Genomic DNA, 17,442 nt, shown 5'->3' with positions numbered 1-17,442 from the left:
TTCATTTCATGTACCTATTGGCTATGTGTATGTTTTCTTTGAAAAAATGTCTATTTGTATCTTCTGACATTTCTTGATTGCTTTTTTTTTTTTTTTTTTTTTTGCTGTTGAGTTGTATGAGTTCTTTGTATATTTTGGAATTTAAACCCTTATCATATATATGATTTGAAATATTTTCTTCCATGTAATAAGTGGTTTTTAAATTTTGTTGATAGTTTCTTTGATGTGCAAAAGCTCTTTAGTGTGCTGTAGTCCCACTTGTTTATTTGTGCTTTTGTTGCTTTTAATTTTAATGTCAGATTCAAAAAAATCATCACCAAGACTCATATCAAGTTGCTTACAACTAACCCTCCTTTTCTTGGCGGGGGTTGGGTGTGCAATTCCTGTAATGTATGGGGAGGCAGAAAGGGCTCTGGCCCCCTCGGTGTCATGTCTTTAGAGCCCACGGCTTCCAGCCCGCTGGTTCTATCCTCAAGCCCTGGGACACGGAAAAAAAAAAAAAAAAAGTTGTTTGTAACTATGTTTTCTTATAAAGATTTTATGGTTTTAGGTCCTATGTTCAACTCTATAATCCATTTTGAGTTAATTTTTGTGTATGATCCAGGAGGTGGTCCAGTTTTATTCTTTTGCAAGTAGTTGTCCAGTTTTTCCAACACCATTTATTGAAGAGGCTGTCCTTTTCCCAACATATATTCTTGACTCCTTTGTCATAAATTTGACCATATATGCCATGGTTTTTTTTTCTGGGCTCTGTGTTCTGTTCCATTGACCTATATAACTGCTTTTATACCAATACCATACTGTTTTAATTACTATAGCTTGTAGTTTAATTTGAAACTAAAACAAACCTCCAGCTTTGTTCTTTTTGTCAAGATTGCTTTGGCTATTCAGAGTCTTTGTGGTTCTATACAAATTTTAGGATTGCTAATACTATTTCTGTGAAAAGTGCTTTTGGAATTTTGATAGGGGTTGCAGTCAATCTGTAAATTGCTTTTGATAGTAAGGATGTCTTAACAATATTAATTCTTCTAATCAATGAGCACAGGATATCTTTTATTTATATCTTAAATCTCTTTACTAAATATCTTGTAGTTCTCTGCATATAGGTCTTTTTTCTCCTGATTAAATTTATTCCTAGATATTTCATTATTTTCACGCAATTTTAAAGAGGATTGTTTTCTTTATTTCTCTCTCTAGTAGTTCATTAACAGATTTTTGTGTATTGATTTCGTAATCTGCAACTTTACCTAATTTTTCTGTTCTACCAGTTTTCTGATGAACTCTTAGGATTGTCTATGTATAATATCATCACATCTACATATAATTACAGTTTTTATTTCTTTCTTTCCAATATGAATGCCTTTATTTCCTTTTCTTGCCTAATTACTCTGGCTAGGACTTGAGAAGAATGTGTAGTTCTGTTTACTTTTAGATGGAATGTTATATAGATATAGAAATAGGTATAGATATACACTAATTTTGTATCTATCTATCTATCTATCTATCTATCTATCTATCTATCTATATGTTAAGTCCATCTAGTCTAGCATGTCATTTAAGATTGATGTTTCCTTATTAATCATCCGTCTGGATGATCTATCCATTTATGCAAGTAGCATATTAAAGTCTCCACTATTTTATCGGTGGCCTGTCACTTTATGTCTATTAATATTTACTTTACATATTTAGGTATTCCTATGTTGAATGCATAAATATTTACAAATTTTATATCCTCTTATTGGATTGACCCCTTTATAATCATATAATTCCCTTTTTTTGTCTCTTATTACAATTTTTGTTTTAAAATCTTTTTTTTCTGATATAAGTATAGTTACTCCAGCTTTCTTTTATTTCACATTTGTGTGAAAGATCTTTTTAAATCTCTTCACTTTCAATCTGTGTATGTTCTTATATCTGAAGTGATTATCTTCCAGGCAGCATGTAGATAGATCTTGGTTTTTTAAATCCATTCAACTGCTCTTTGTCGTTTGATTAAAGAATTTTGTGGCTGTTTTTGTAGTTCCTCTCTCTTCCACTCTGTTCTACTCATTTCTGGTCTCTTCTTGGTGAGTTGATGACTTTCTTTAAGAAATGCATAAATGCTTATGTTCCTTTGTCTTTAACTTTTGTTTACTTGCTATAGATTTTCACTTTGTGGTTACCAGGAGGCTTATATATATCATTTTACATTTCTAACAATCTACTTAAACAACTGATAACAACCTAAGTTGATAAGAACTTAATCACATTCTGAAGTTCACCATTTTTACTCCATCCCTCTATATTTTATGCTTTTGATGTCATATTTTACATCTTTTTTATCTGGTGTATCCCTTAATTGATTATTTTAATCACGGTTATTTTTAAGTACTTTGTCTTTTAACCTTCATACTAGTTTTTTAAGTGATCAATCCACTACATTTACTATCTATGTACCTTTCCACCGAGAATTATTCTTTCATATGTTTTCTTGTCTTTAGCCCTTTTTAGGTGTACAGTTTTGTGGCATTCAGCACATTTACATTGTTCTATAACTATCACCATGATCCATCTCTAGAACGTTTCTATCTTCCCAAATTGAAATTCTCCACCCATTAAATACTTACTCCCATTCCTTTCCTCCCAGCCCCTGGAAACCACCATTCTACTTTCTGTCCCTGTAAATAGCACTATGAGGTAGGTACCTCATCTAATTGGAGTCATACATTTGTCCTTTGGCAACTGGATTTGATCGCATAACATAATGTCTTCAAGGTCACCCATGTCAGAATTTCCTTCCTTGATAATATACTTTAAAAATATTTCAATTAAGGAAAATGTTTGAAGTCCATTTTTGATCTGGATAAATCAAGATGTATATCTCCCTTTCCTTATTCTTTTAGTATCTCAAATTGAATTGTTAGTAGTTGAACTAAAACTTGGAAGTTAGAGAGAGAGTGAAAATTAGCTTTTATTATCAGCAATCACTTAAAGTCCTATATGTGTTTTTCTGAAGAAAACAAGGCAGGATGAAAGGTTCACTAATTTTTTTAGTGTGAATGACTTCCTGATATCCCACATTACAATATTACCCTGTTGATCATTCTTTTTAAAAAATTATTTTTTAAATTACTTATTTATTCATTAGAGACATACAGAGAGAGGCACAGAAAGGCCTGCGTGGCTCTATCAGTTGAGACATAGGCAAAGGGAGAAGCAGGCTCTTCGAGGGGAGCTTGATGTAAGACTCAGTCTCCAGACTCAGGGACCACACCCTGAGCCAAAGGCAGATGCTCAACCACTGAGCCACCCAGGTATCCCACCTGTTGATCACTCTTGAATAATCTGTGCAATAAATATAAATGCTGGTCTTCACAATATAGCTAAAAAATATTCTGAGCAAACGGTTTGTAGAAAATTCTCTACTCTTGGTTATTTACAAATGAAGAGATATCCAGCCCAATATTTATAGCTACAGGAAAAGGTTCTGCAACTAATTCACCTTTTAATAAGCTAAAAAAAAAAACTATTGAAGACATAAATATTCCTCCAATACATCATTTGAACTAAGATTTTAGGCAAGTAGAGAGGGAGTTCTAGTGGAACCAAACTACTTCTCCTCATTATTTTAGATAATGTATATGATCAGCCTCTCCAAGAAGTGTTGCATAACCTCTTACCCTGATTGTTGTTCAAAGTACTGAAGATATAGCAAGTGAAATAATTTGCCTTCATGTCTTCCATTACACTGGAAAGTCCTGGATATAGAGATCATATCGTATCCATCATTGTATTTCCATTGCATGCCAATGTGCCTAGCACAGAGTACTTGCTCAAAATTTTCTAAATAGGGATGCCTGGGTGGCTCAGCAACTGAGCATCTGCCTTCAGCTCTGGACATGATCCCAGAGTTCTGGGATCGAGTCCCACATCAGGCTCCTTCATGGAAGGAACCTGCTTCTCTTCCCTTTGCCTATGTCTCTGTCTCTCTCTTTCTCTGTCTCTCATGAATAAATAAATAAAATATTTTTTAAAAAACCAAAATTTTCTAAATAAATGGAATACTTTGATAATATTCTATAGTCTTTTGGGTTATCATGGCTATATATTACAGCCCACCTTCTATGTTTTGACCTCATGATTCCTAGACCCTGGTTTGATATGCTGTAAAAAAAAGACAGTAAGGAGTCATTCGTATGTCCAAAGTTACTTTTTATAAAATGGTGTAGGAGAAAAAATTGCTGAGAATGAACATAGAACTATCCCTTCAGCAACCTTTAGTTTGGTGCATTTAGTTTTTTTTTTTTTTTTTCTCCTCTATGTTCTGTGATATCAGTTTAGCCACAAAGTTAACTCCAATAGAGGGACCTGGGTGGCTCTATCAGTTGAGAGCCCAATTCAGTTTAAGCTCAGGTCATGATCTCAGGGTTGTGAGATCGAGCCCTGCCTTGAGCTCCATGTTCAGCAGGGAGTTTACTTGTGATTCTCTCCCTTGCCCTCTCCCTCTGCCCTTTCCTCCTCTCTCTCTCTCTCTCTCTCTCCCTCTCTCAAATAAATAAATATTTTTTAAAGTTAACTTCAGGAGGAAAATAGATAATGAAATATTTATACAGAACAGAATGAGGGATTGGATATAAGTATTTCATTGATTTTGACATAGTGACCAGGGTGAGTATTAGTAGACAAATTTTAATGATAAATAATATATTTTTTGTTTTAGTTTTAACATATTTTCATATTTGCTTGTACCTTTGAAGTGTTTTTCTTAATATTTTGTTTATTTATTCATGAGAAACACACACACACAGAGAAACAAAGAGGCAGAGATACAGGCAGAGGGAGAAGCAGTCTCCATGCAGGGAGCTCAACGTGGGACTCCATCCTGGGTCTCTAGGATCACACCCTGGGCTGAAGGCAGGCTCTAAACCACTGAGCCACCCAGGCTGCCCACGGTGTTTTTTGAATCTTTACCATCAGATAGGTCATAGCAAGATGACCCATCAAAGCAAAAGAATGCAATCTAGCCAGTTATCTTAGCTTTACTTTTTGATGAATGGCCCTTCTGAATGGTTGAGAGTATTATAAACTGTTTTAATAGTATGTAATTTGTTTTATGTAAACCACAGATCTATGCTAATTTTGGAAATACTATTATATATGTTCATAAGAAACTCTCAATGTGTAACTAGCTGACAACTGAAATAGTTTTAAATGGGCTCTTTTTCTTTGTTATTGGAATTTCCACAAAAAATGACATCTCTCAAATATAATAAAAATTTCTACCAAAGGCAACTAATATCTTTGATTCCAGATCTCCATTTCACCATAGTATTTGCCAGAGTAAAACTACCTTATTCTATCAAAGTTTACAAGTGCCTTTTATTTAAGAGGCTGATATTTTTGTTAAAAGTACAAACATTAATAACAAAGAAACAAAGTGGTATCTTGTTTCAGTTACAACATTGTTAAATTATTTAGGATCTATTTATTCCTTAAACATTCAACTTTAATTAATCTGAAGATTTCTCAGTCTCCTTAACCAATATAATTTTATTTCCTATATCAGAGAGGGAGACAGAACTCCTAACTCTGGGCAATGAACAAGGGGTAGTGGAAGGGGAGGTGGGCAGGGGGATGGGGTGACTAGGTGACAGGCACTGAAGGGGGCACTTGACGGGATGAGCACTGGGTGTTATACTATATGTTGGCAAATCAAACTCCAATAAATAATATACAAAAAAAACTCTATTTCCTGATTTCTATTAGTCAAAGAATATCACTACTTTATAAACTCATTGAGACATTTCTGTCTGATAGCACTGTACTTCACATTCATTAAGTGTTTGAAACTATTTGTTGAGTAAATGAATTACTGGAAAAATAGCATTAAAATTACACTTGAGGTAAGGAGCTGAAAACACATCCCTACAACTGTTTTTTAATGAGTATTGGCAGTTAAATTGCGTTCCTCAGCTGACAGTTTTTTGGTTTTGTTTTTTAAGCAATGATCAACACAATTTTGGAAATTTGAAAATTCTTGATATTGCAAGTTAGCTTAATTTGTGAATTTCTGTTCAGAGAGACCTTGATATGGCAATGACTTCTCTTGCTAGAGAAAAGCTGTCATAAAGGCATAGATTTGTGTGTTTATTTTACCTGACAGCTTTTTTTTCTTATTAAAAGAATAATGAAGAGGGAATGGTCATCTTATCTGCTCTTCCATAGACTCTGAAACTAGAAAGATTCACTAATTCACTTTCCTCATATAGTAAATAGTAAAGACATATCAGCCCCCAATTTTTGTATTTATAATAAAACTTTCAAGTGTATCTTTGAAAGGTAAGAGGAAAATGACCTTTCCAATTGAAAAAAAAAATAGTGTTCTAGAAGTACTCATTTGTAAGTTCCTCTATAAGAGAATTCTGTGGCTTTTCACTAAATATAGAACTTTATCAGGTCATTGTACAAAAACAATAAGTAGCCTGTACCCTTTCGCTAGCACTAAACTTGGAGAGATTGCAGTGTAATACAGTCATTAAGGTGCAAGCTCCTATTTCTATCTAGAGTTTAATTCCTGTCTGTGGCACTTACTCGCTGTGTAACTTTGGGGAACTACATGACTTTTCTAACCCTTGGTTTCTGCAACTTTAAAGTATGTATAAGAATATAACTTCCTCACATGGTCATTGTGAAAATGCTATGTATGAGATAAAACTATGAAAGCTCTTAGTGTTTATATTATTATCACGATGTAAAACATTTACCATAAACTCAATGAAAGTGTTGGATAACCACCAATTTTTATCTTTATCCCAAGCAACTTTGAGCAATGCTTTTGAATATTCAAAGAACTAAAAAGACAAAAAGACTACTTCTCAAAAAATCAGTCTTGAGTTCAAAATTTTATATTTCTATTTGATATTACCAATATTATAATCCTCAAATTATGGCTGGGAGTTTGATCTCTGAAATAAAAGTGCTTACGTCCAAGTCCTGGCTTGTCCATTTGCTCTATGTACAACTTGAGTCAAATTATATAACTTCTATATCCACAGTTTTCTTGCTTGTAACATGGAATTAATGCTTTATCGGGTGTTTATAAAATGAGATGATTCATAGAAACCATGTAGCACAGTAGTTCGTATATAGTAAGTACTCAAAACATAGAGCTAAAAGAGGATAATTATTCAGTGAATCTCCACAGTCTTCCTTGTTTTATTCTGATTTTATCGATGACATTCTTATGGAGAACTATTAATAAGTATTGAGTATTTAGCATTGAATCAATGGTACGATTTTTTTATAAATTAATATTTTTCTTCCATTGAAAATTTGTAATTAGATGAATTGACGTTTAGTGAATATGCCTTGAGGAATTGATCAGATTTTCAGAGTTTCAGAGTATGAAATGTGAGTTCAAAATATGATTTTTAAAGATTTATTTACTTGGAACAGAGCAGCCATAACTTCTAAAAGTATGATTTAGAAGTACGATTTTGTCAAATAAGACAGAAAAACAATGAAATATAGTATCTATCAGGAAAATAGAGAAATAGATGAGTCAGCAAAACTGACTTATCCAGTAACTGAGAATTGCATTTATTACCAGTAAAATGATTTTTCCAAAGATGAGTTGCTCCTGGCAGTTATTATACTTGGTAGTGTCACGCCTTGACTTGCAACTTTTAGATTTTCAGCCTCCTACATGATTGCTGCTAGCCATTCTGTTGTTGAATAGGATGAATGTCTTATCTTCTCCCAACCTGGATATCCTTTCACTGAGTTATATTACCATCATTAAAAAACAACATTCTGATTTTCCTGGCACTGTTTGAAGAACAGACCAAAAAAGGGTGTGTGTGTGTGTGTGCGCGTGCGGGCGCGCTCTCACAGTTATATGGTTGGTTGGTCTAGGGGAAGAATAGGAAGATCAATGTCCCTTATGTACCATAGAATCCCTAGAGATAAAGTTAAAAATCTCTGTATACAGAGCCCAGGGAAAATATATCTTCTGAGAAATTATCAAGGCCAGTATGCAATTGAAGTTTTTGCAAAAATGGAAGGTTGTCCCTGGAGATATTATAATGTTGCAAGATAGCTGGATCCATTGAAAGTGGGAGGAAAGCAAGGTTAACCTAAACAACTACTGTGTTATTGCTACAACAAAATAATTCTCAGGAGGAGGAGGATGTTGATACATTCATTATTTTTACTCTTTTTTGTAATAACTTTTTGTGTTGCCTACTGATTTTGCAAATAACATTTCATGACAACAGAAATATTTTTTGGAAGTACCATTTTTTTCAAAATTCAGCCAACCCAGAGATAATCATTTTTGATAATTTGGTATCTATTGTCTAATTTCACATATATTTCCAATTAGAATTTAAAAATTGATAGTAATGCCTCCTTTGCCAATGAAAAGAAGTATGTACCAAATGTATAAAGGTGCCATATTATTATACTTAACAATTCTTTTCTACATATGAGATATTATTTCTGAATACAAGTAAAATTACTTTAAGGTAATAATTTAAAGAAATTTAACTTGGAACAGTTTTCAATTTATAGGAAAATTGCAAAGTTAGTCAAGAGAGGTTCCATAAATTCAGTACTGTTTCTTCTTATTACTAACATCTTTCATTATGGTACATTTATTTTAATTGATGAACCAGTATTGTTAATATTATTAACCAAAGTCTGTACTAATTTCCTGTTTCTCTTCAAGCATCTTACTCAAGACACCATGTCATCATGTCTCCTTAGGCTGTTCTTGGATGGGACAGTTTCTCCGATTTTTGTTGGTTTTGGTGTCCTTTTGAGGAATACTGCTCAGATATTTTGTAGAATGCCCCTCAGTTGAGATTTGCCTAATGTTTTTTTTGTTTGTTTATTTTGTTTTTGTGTGCGTGTGTGTGTGTGTGTGTGTGTGTGTGTGATTAGTTGATGTTATGGGTTTTGGAGAGCAAATCCAGAGGTAAAATGATGTTTTTACCATGTGAAATTAAAAGTGCACACTATCAACATAGCATTATTGATAAAGATCTTGACTGAGATAGCATTTTTCAGCTTTCATCACTGTAGAGTTGCTCTTTCTCCCCTCCCCCTAGCACAAGTCCCACACTGTACAGTTTAGAAAAATGTCACTATCCAAAATCCACACTTAAACAGCAAAGAATTATGCCTCATCTCCTTATGATTTAATTTTTTAAATAGTTTTCAAAACAGAATTTTAATGGTATATGATATAGGTAAATGACAGTATGTATCCTACATTCCCATTAATGGACATTTAGTTTCTTTTCAGATGTGTGCTGTTGTTACTCAGAGCTCTGCCATAAGTCTTTGTGCACATCCATGATAATTTCCCTAGGATAAATTTCTAGAGGTGAAATGATTGTGTCAAAAAGAATACAGTTTTAGTAATTTTGATAAATGTATTGTTGAAGTGCTTCTACAATATTTTTTAATCTTTCTACTCTATTAATTAATCTTGTAAAAACCTGTTTTCCTGGCAGAAATGGGATGTTGTCTTATACTATTATTTGTATTGATTTACTAAGTGAAAAATTCTATAGCTTTGATTTTATTTTTATTACCTTGATTGGTGATGTTGAATACTTAGTTTTAATTCTTGACAATTATTTTTCTTTCTGTATTTCCTTTTTATGTCATATATCGCCTATACCCATTTTACTCTCCTGTATTTGTCCTATGAATAAAATAAATTGTGTGCATGTGTATAAGGAAGGAAAGAGAGAGACAGTGAGAGAGTAAGAGACAGAGACAGAGATTAGAAACAGTTGACAATGCTGAAATTGCTCAGGAAAACCTAAGTCCTCTATACTTTATGGTTCTATCTAGCCCCAGGTATGTAAGACTGGTCTACTAACCGCCAAAAATGCCCTAAGAACCTTTATCCAGCTGAAATCTTAGCCTAAATCTCAGCCTGAAATCCGAAACCCTGTATTCAGTGAAATGCTAGAGATAGGATGCTTTCCCTGGTAACCTACTGAAGAAGTCAAACACCCCAGTGTACCTCTCTTAGTTCCAACTTTAGGAATCCTATTTCTTGGTCAGTTTTGAAGATTCCAAGCAGAATTTCTCCACTGTGTAAAATGCAGTGGCTTGGTTTTATAGTTCCTAGTATAATCTAGGGCAAGTATGACCCAGTTCTTGCTACAGTTACCTCAGCAAGTAAAACTCTTACATCTTCACTAGATATCAACATAGAGCCTCAGATGCAGAGAACAGTATATAAACTCAAAGACACATCTCAGAAACTATAGCTTGAACACAACATTTTTAACAAAAGGAAATAAAATAATTTCACTCGACTCTTCAAGCCTTGCCTGTGACAGATTTTCTGGCAACTCTTAACAAATAACAGGTCAAGGCAGTTGATAGGATTAAATGTCCAAGATTAACATATTTCCTTTAAAGCCAGATTTTAGGAAATTATTTTCAAGACATAGGCCTAGCACACTGGTCCTTAGCATAGAACTTCTCAAGAAAAAGGAAAAAGGGTATTCTAAACTTCCTTTACCTACCTTACTCTAAACCCCTAACATGACAGGAAAATTGAGATAAAGTTTATCCCTGAGTAAAACTGGAATTCCCCAATGGTTCTCCTGCACTGGGTTAGATTAAACCATAGGTAAGACTTACCTAGAAGGACATAAGCTCAAAAGTCCCTTCCTACTAAACATCTCAAGCAGAATGTCTCTATGGCATAAGAAACATGAAAATAAACAAATGTTAGACTGAGTTAATAGTCATGGTCTAGTCAAATATACTAATGGAATGAAGGCCAATCATGAGGAATAAAACCAGATTTAACTCAAGTGCCACATTATGAAAATCCAAAGAAATGTTCTCTAGGTATTTGGCGTGCCCATGAAATTATATCCTCCTGTCATTATTTAAATCCTCTCTATAGAAGTCATAATACTGGCAGAAAAAAGGACACTCAAAGACTATTTGAGAGGATGTTAATAAATAAATAGATGAACAAGATGCAAACAGGATTGAGGGAAAGGATAATGTTGTACTTTAAGACTAGTCCAGGGAGGAATGATTACCACCCTGAGACCTGAAGTTCAAGGGAGGAGAGTAATTCCTGGAACTCAAAAACAGCTGTCTGGAGAAGGCGACTTGAGAAGAACTGTGGACCTTGGTAGAGAGGTGACGCCAAGCTCCACAGAGCCAGTGATGAGGGACAGTGAGGAAGCTGGGAGAGTGAACACTTCATCCTCACTTGCCTCTTTTCCTTTGATGTTCTCTTAGTGTTTCCTCTTGATTGCATCCCATTGAAGGGGGATCAGTTAAGTCAATGCAAAGAACTTAGCTTCTCTTGGCATAAAGCAGAGTGAGAAAAGGTGGAGAGGGTAAAAACTGATTGATCACACTTCAGAAGAGAACCCGGAGTCTAGTCTACCAGGCCCAGACTGTAATCCAACATGATAAGTCTAGGAATTCATCAGGATATTTTTGCAGAGAGTTAGCATGTAGAACTGAAAATTATCTAAAAGTGCATAGCAAAGTCCCAAATACAAAACCAGACAGACAGTGCAGTAAACAGAAAGTGTTGGCATAAAGGCAGATTCTAATGACAAGACACCAGAGGAGATTTGAGTCAGCTCACAGAAGAGGGAGATCTGATGGTGATGGTTCAACACACATAAATGTTTTCGAGTCGTGAGGGAAACACAGTTGACATAAGGAAATGTTTAAAAATTAATTTACATTGCCTGTCTGGGTGCAGTAAAATGAGTTCGCTTGTATACTACTGGAAGCAATGAAAATTGCTAGTACCTTCTGGGAAACACTATGTAGCAAGGGCCCTAAAATGTCCAGACTCTTTGATTGAAAATAGCGAATTTTATGGGATGTTTCATTACACTTATTTTTAATAAAAATGTACTTAGTAAGTAACAGGGCTGGAAACATCTAAATATGGACTTTGGGAAGGAGGTGCTTAATATTTCCCCTGCAGCAGAGTTAGATTGAGACGATACCGGCTGTGCTGGTCTAGCAGAACTGTGGGAGAAAACCAGTGCATCTGACACACAGACCAGATCCAGCCCGTGAGAAGAAATAGTGTCAGGGGTGAAAGCTAGCTGGATAATAACAGACAAAAGATGTTTATCAAAGAAGGGAGTCTTAAGAACTGTGTGGGAGGTGGGGAGCTGACATCCTGAGCCAAGGGGATGGAATAGCCAGGAGAGACATAAATAAAGAGGAGCATATGAAATGGACAAAGGGGAAGCTTTTTGGTAAACTAGCACAAGCAACATTTGTTCCCCAGAGCTGACACATGATGTGGGGACAGGGGGCGCTGTGAGAAGGAGATTCGCTTCATTGACAAGGAGCCAGGAGCCAGAGAGGGCTGCTGCTGAGTGTGCAGAGGCCTAGGGGGATTGGTAGCACTAAATCAACTTCCTAACAGGTCTCAACAGTGAATGTGCGCCTGTCTAGGGGCTTGGGGGCCTTAGAGAAAGGTCCTCATGACAAAGAATCAAGGTGGAATGAATAGTTGAAACCTGATGTAGTCAAGTTCATAGATAGAAGGGCATCAGGGAAGAGACTCTGAGTTGGTTAATTTTGTAACAGCCCACCATAGAGAAACTATGTGACACCTTTCATGAAAGCTAAAGCTCCTAAACACTGACACCTTGAGACCCTGGTCGGGGGAGGGGGGGAACATTATAAAACTGAAATTTTTATTTTTGTCCCAAAAAGGGAGTGGGAGATCAAGGCGGGACTCAAGCATTCTCTTAGTTAGGCAGGTGGCAGGGCATAACAGGAAGTGCACGGACTTTGGGGACACAGCTCTGGTGTCAAATCTTAACTATACGATCTTGGAAAAGTCAATTTCTCTGAGCCTTCTCTGCAATAACAATAGTAACAATAAAAATACCTATGAGTGTTGTTGTGAGAAGCCAATAACATCGTGTATGTGAAAGTACTTCAGGGATTTCTCCATCCATGCCAGCTAGCTAGTTGCACTATGCGAGCTTTGATACAAGCACCAGTTCTGAATCACTGATAGGAGTTAGTCTTTATCTAGGTTATAGTCTAGTCTTTACCTTTTGGTTATATTCAAAGTAAGTTCTCCTTTCAGGAGAAAATCCCCTCACTGATTCAGAGCCAGAGAGGAACTTTCATATCATTTACACTTATTCAGAGATAAGGATACTGATGATTTTACTCATCTCCTGGCAGCTATCAAGCTGAGGATGATGGACACAAGGGTATCCCAGTTAGGGGACTTAAGAGAAAAGAAAAATATGTGCCTTCAGAATGTTTGCTCAGAACTTTGTTACAATACATACAAAAAGAAAAAAGGCTGTATGTGGAGTCTAGGATGTGCCAAAGAAAAGCTGAAGGCTCGGAGTCAAAGTGCAAGGATGAAACTTCCAAACATTTCATGTATAATCTTGTAGAAAGTCCTATTATAGATTTAACAGATTTTATCTTCCACCTTTACAGAATTGGGATTATAAGAAAAAATTTTTTTTTCTTCACATAGTGGTAAAACTTGTGAAATCCGAATAGAGTCTGAAGCTTAGTGAATAGAAATGCAGGATTGCTGGTTTCTTTGTTGTGATAAATATATTATGGCCATGAAATGTATTAATATAAGGGGAACTAGGTAAAGGGCATACAGTAACTCTCTGTACTATCTCTGCAACTTTTCTGTACACATAAAACTATTCTAAAATGAAAAGCTTATTTAAAAAATAGTAGTTTTTGCTTCCCACTAGGCATTTCTATGAAAACTCAGAATCCAAATTTTGTAACAATACTAAGAGCTTTAGACTAGCACCAAACTATTATTGGGATTTTAGACAAAAATCTTCTATGTATAAAATTTTAACTCAAAAACATTAGGAAGAGAGAAGTGGCAAGAATGTTGTCACAAGATAAGAGCAATTGTGACCTCAGGTCTGTACTCTGAACAAACCAGAAGGTGGAGGGGTCTCTTCTCAAATTTCCAGAGAATTTCTGATGTGGTAAACAGCTATGTCCTCTCCTCTATTAATGTCTCTCCTTTTGCATCCATTCTGCTTCTACAATACATAGTCACAAAACAGAATCAAATTTGGAATTTGAATCGAGAAACATGGGGGAAAGAATACAAACAGGCAGTATATCAATATTATTATAGGAGAATATTATATTTGGTTCTCTTCTGGGTTAATGTTTCAGAACTCACAAAAGAAAAATTTAAAGGAAAATATAACCTTCCAAAATTGTACACAAGAAGCGAGAGGAAAAAAAAAACATTATTGAAAAATTAAGATAAAGATACTACTGTCAAACAAACAAAAAAGATGGAAAACATTAATTTTCTAGGAAAATTCCCTGTATAAAGTGTCTTATTTTTCAGTCCTGAAGAGATGCTTTCCAGAATTTTGCCAAATTATATAAATGTTTTCTAAATTTCTAAATTTAAATTATTGAGGAGGAAAGAGATTCCCTAAATTAAGGTTTGCCACAACACAATTCCCCCTAAATGAAGGACTTCATTTTAATGAACATGGTTCTTACTCACTAGTGATTTTCTCTTTTCACAAAAATTTCAAAGGTGAATACTTAAATAACTAAGCCAATAATTTGCTATCTTGCTCATATGACACTTTAAAATCTTCGGGAGAAGGATTATAAATCTTGCCCTTTTTGTAATAATACTGAGAGTTTTAAAACTGGAAGGATCATCAGCTCTCCTGTATTACTAATGGGCATGTTTCAGAAAGAAAAAAAAAGTTGACAGTTATTAAGTACACACTGTATGCCTTTTACTTTATAAAATTTCTCATTTAATTCTTTTAGTGAACCATAAAATTGATAACAGGACAAAGTATCTGAGAAGCTAAGTAACTAGAAAGATGAAAGGTTACTAATTGATTGGCATGGAATTCAAACAACCTTGTCTGATCCCAAAGACAGCCCTCATAAACACCGGAGTCCCATCATCTCAGATATCTCTAATTATATGTATTCCATCAAGCAGTATTTTCCATGGAAATGTTTATTAGAAATGTGCAAACACATGGGATGGCATTCCAAGATAAGCAGTGTAAATGAAGGCAGACAGAAAAATAGTCATTAAGAGAAATGAAGGAGACTACATTTAACACCCATCTGGCATTAAGGGAGAAACTAGAAAGCTATAAATAAATCTTTGCAATGGCAAGTAACATGATAAATGAATTACTTAGTAGAGTATATTAATATTATAAATGGGGAAAATTTCTTGACTAACTCTTGGAGAAAATAACTCAAGTACACGTACACTTTCAAGTTGTCTATTTTAAAATTGCATTTCTGTTGTGGCTTCATTATCAGAATAGTATTTGGAAAAATATTAAAATAAAATATTTGGAAATAAAACAAAATATTTAAAATAAATAAATAAATATTTATTATAAATAAAATAAAATATTTTAAAATTCCAAAATAAAATATTTGGAAAATATTTTAAAATCATCAAAAATAAAATTTTAAAATACTAGTATTTCACCACTCAGTGATAACTACCACTAGTGTTATTGTTATTGTGATATATATTATTCAACTTGGCTATTCACACCGATACACATTCTCTCTCTCTCTCTCTCTGTGTGTGTGTGTGTGTGTGTGTGTCTTTCCATAGACCTATAGGCATGTATACACATGTACATTTATATGTGTGTATGAGAGTTAACTTGCAGACAATGTGTCACTTCACCTCTAAATTCTTGAGAAGAACATCCTCTTACATAAACATACACTGAAATGATTCAACAATATAATATTAATAGCTCAATTACGGTTCACATTAAAATTCTTCTACTTGTTCCAAAAATATCCTTTATTGCTTTTCGTTTGTTTGTCTTGATCCAGGATCCAATTAAGGATTATGCATTGCACATAGTTGTCATGGCTCTTCAGGCTTCTTTAATGAATTAAAAGAAAAAAGTTCCTCAATCCTCTGCATTTTGTGCTACTGAGATACTTTCTGCATACAGGCCAGTTGTCGTGCAGAATTTCTATGGACTTAGGTTTGTGTCATTGTTTCCTCATGATTAGAGAAGGACAAACATTATATGTTCTCATTCATTTGGGGAATATAAATAATAGTGAAAGGGAAAATAAGGGAAGGGAGAAGAAATGTGTGGGAAATATCAGAAAGGGAGACAGAAAGTAAAGACTCCTAACTCTGGGAAACGAACTAGGGGTGGTAGAAGGGGAGGAGGGCGGGGGGTGGGAGTGAATGGGTGACGGGCACTGGGTGTTATTCTGTATGTTAGTAAATTGAACACCAATAAAAAAAAAAAAAGAAAAAAAAAAAGATTTGGCTCAACTTTCTTTTCTTGTTTTTTTTTTTTTCTTTTAGAATACACAATAGTGATGTCTTTCCTATGCAACATAGCAGAGAATACAGGAAAGTCAAAATGGTAGGTCAAACTCCCTTTCATTAGTTGTAAGTTTGATTTCTGTGTCAAGGCGGTATCCACCAGATTTCTGCATGGTAAAGAATCTTTCTTTATGATCAATAACCATCCTGTGGGAGAATTCTATGAGACTGAATATCCTATTATTTAACTATCCTTCTCACAAACATTTGTCATCCACTGATGATTCTTGTCTGAATCAAGTATTATGATTATTTTACAATGTTGATTTTTAAAAATTATCATATCTCCTTCATGGCTTAGTTGTCCTTTCTGTTTAAAGAGATTTATGCCCCTTCCCATTTAATGGTTCGTTATTCATTTAGTCAGTGTATTATAATCCAGTTCTGACATTACTCATTTTTATGTTCAGATTTTCCCAAATTTGGCAGAGGGAGCTCCTCAAACTGCTCATGTATCCTTTTGACATGTTTCCATCTATTTTTCTTGTCATTTGGTTAATTATTTTGCTCATGGAAACAGCAACTTTGTATCTGACACAGATATTCCAGGCAACTCAGACTTACCCTGAATCAGTCATTTCTCATTTCCACAAAGAGCCCTATTTCCTTGGAGTAAGATATGTTATTTAGTGTTGGTGATCTGGTGTTCGGTGTGCTGCTTGTTACTTGAGTGCATTCCTTCTAGACCATGGTCAGGAGGCAGAAATAGTAGTGAGTTCATACGGATCCTTCTCATTTCAATCTGACACCACAGCTCTTTTCATTTCTATATTCACAATTTATGAGCCCTTCTCCCACAATAAGAAACTTTGTTTCTAACATCAGTATATTCATTCATTTGCTCAATACTAAAATACAAAAAAAAAAAAATCTGGAATGGCTATACCAATACCACTGCTAACAAAACACCTTCTAACATCTCAAGTCCTCTTTACACTTTTGATCTTATAATATAGCTAATTGTGTTAAAGTAGATTAACATAGTTCAAAATTAAAAGCTGCTCAAAAAGATTCAAAAATTTCCTTCCCCCCTTCTCTATCCCTTTTGCCCAATCCTCACC

The 17,442-nt window shown here is 34.6% G+C and overlaps 1 non-coding gene across 1 annotated transcript; it reads left to right on the top strand.

The window, feature by feature from the left end:
• The first annotated feature begins 348 nt into the window (after positions 1–348).
• LOC140642052 (small nucleolar RNA SNORA57) lies at positions 349–489 on the top strand. Its single transcript, XR_012038631.1, has one exon. It is a non-coding gene; the product is annotated as a small nucleolar RNA SNORA57 (small nucleolar RNA).
• The last annotated feature ends 16,953 nt before the right edge of the window (positions 490–17,442 follow it).

This window comes from Canis lupus, chromosome 10 (assembly GCF_048164855.1).
Source record: "Canis lupus baileyi chromosome 10, mCanLup2.hap1, whole genome shotgun sequence".
Classification (NCBI taxonomy): domain Eukaryota; kingdom Metazoa; phylum Chordata; class Mammalia; order Carnivora; family Canidae; genus Canis; species Canis lupus.
Note: the sequence above shows the minus strand (reverse complement) of the source record. Positions and strands in the feature narration are given on the sequence as shown.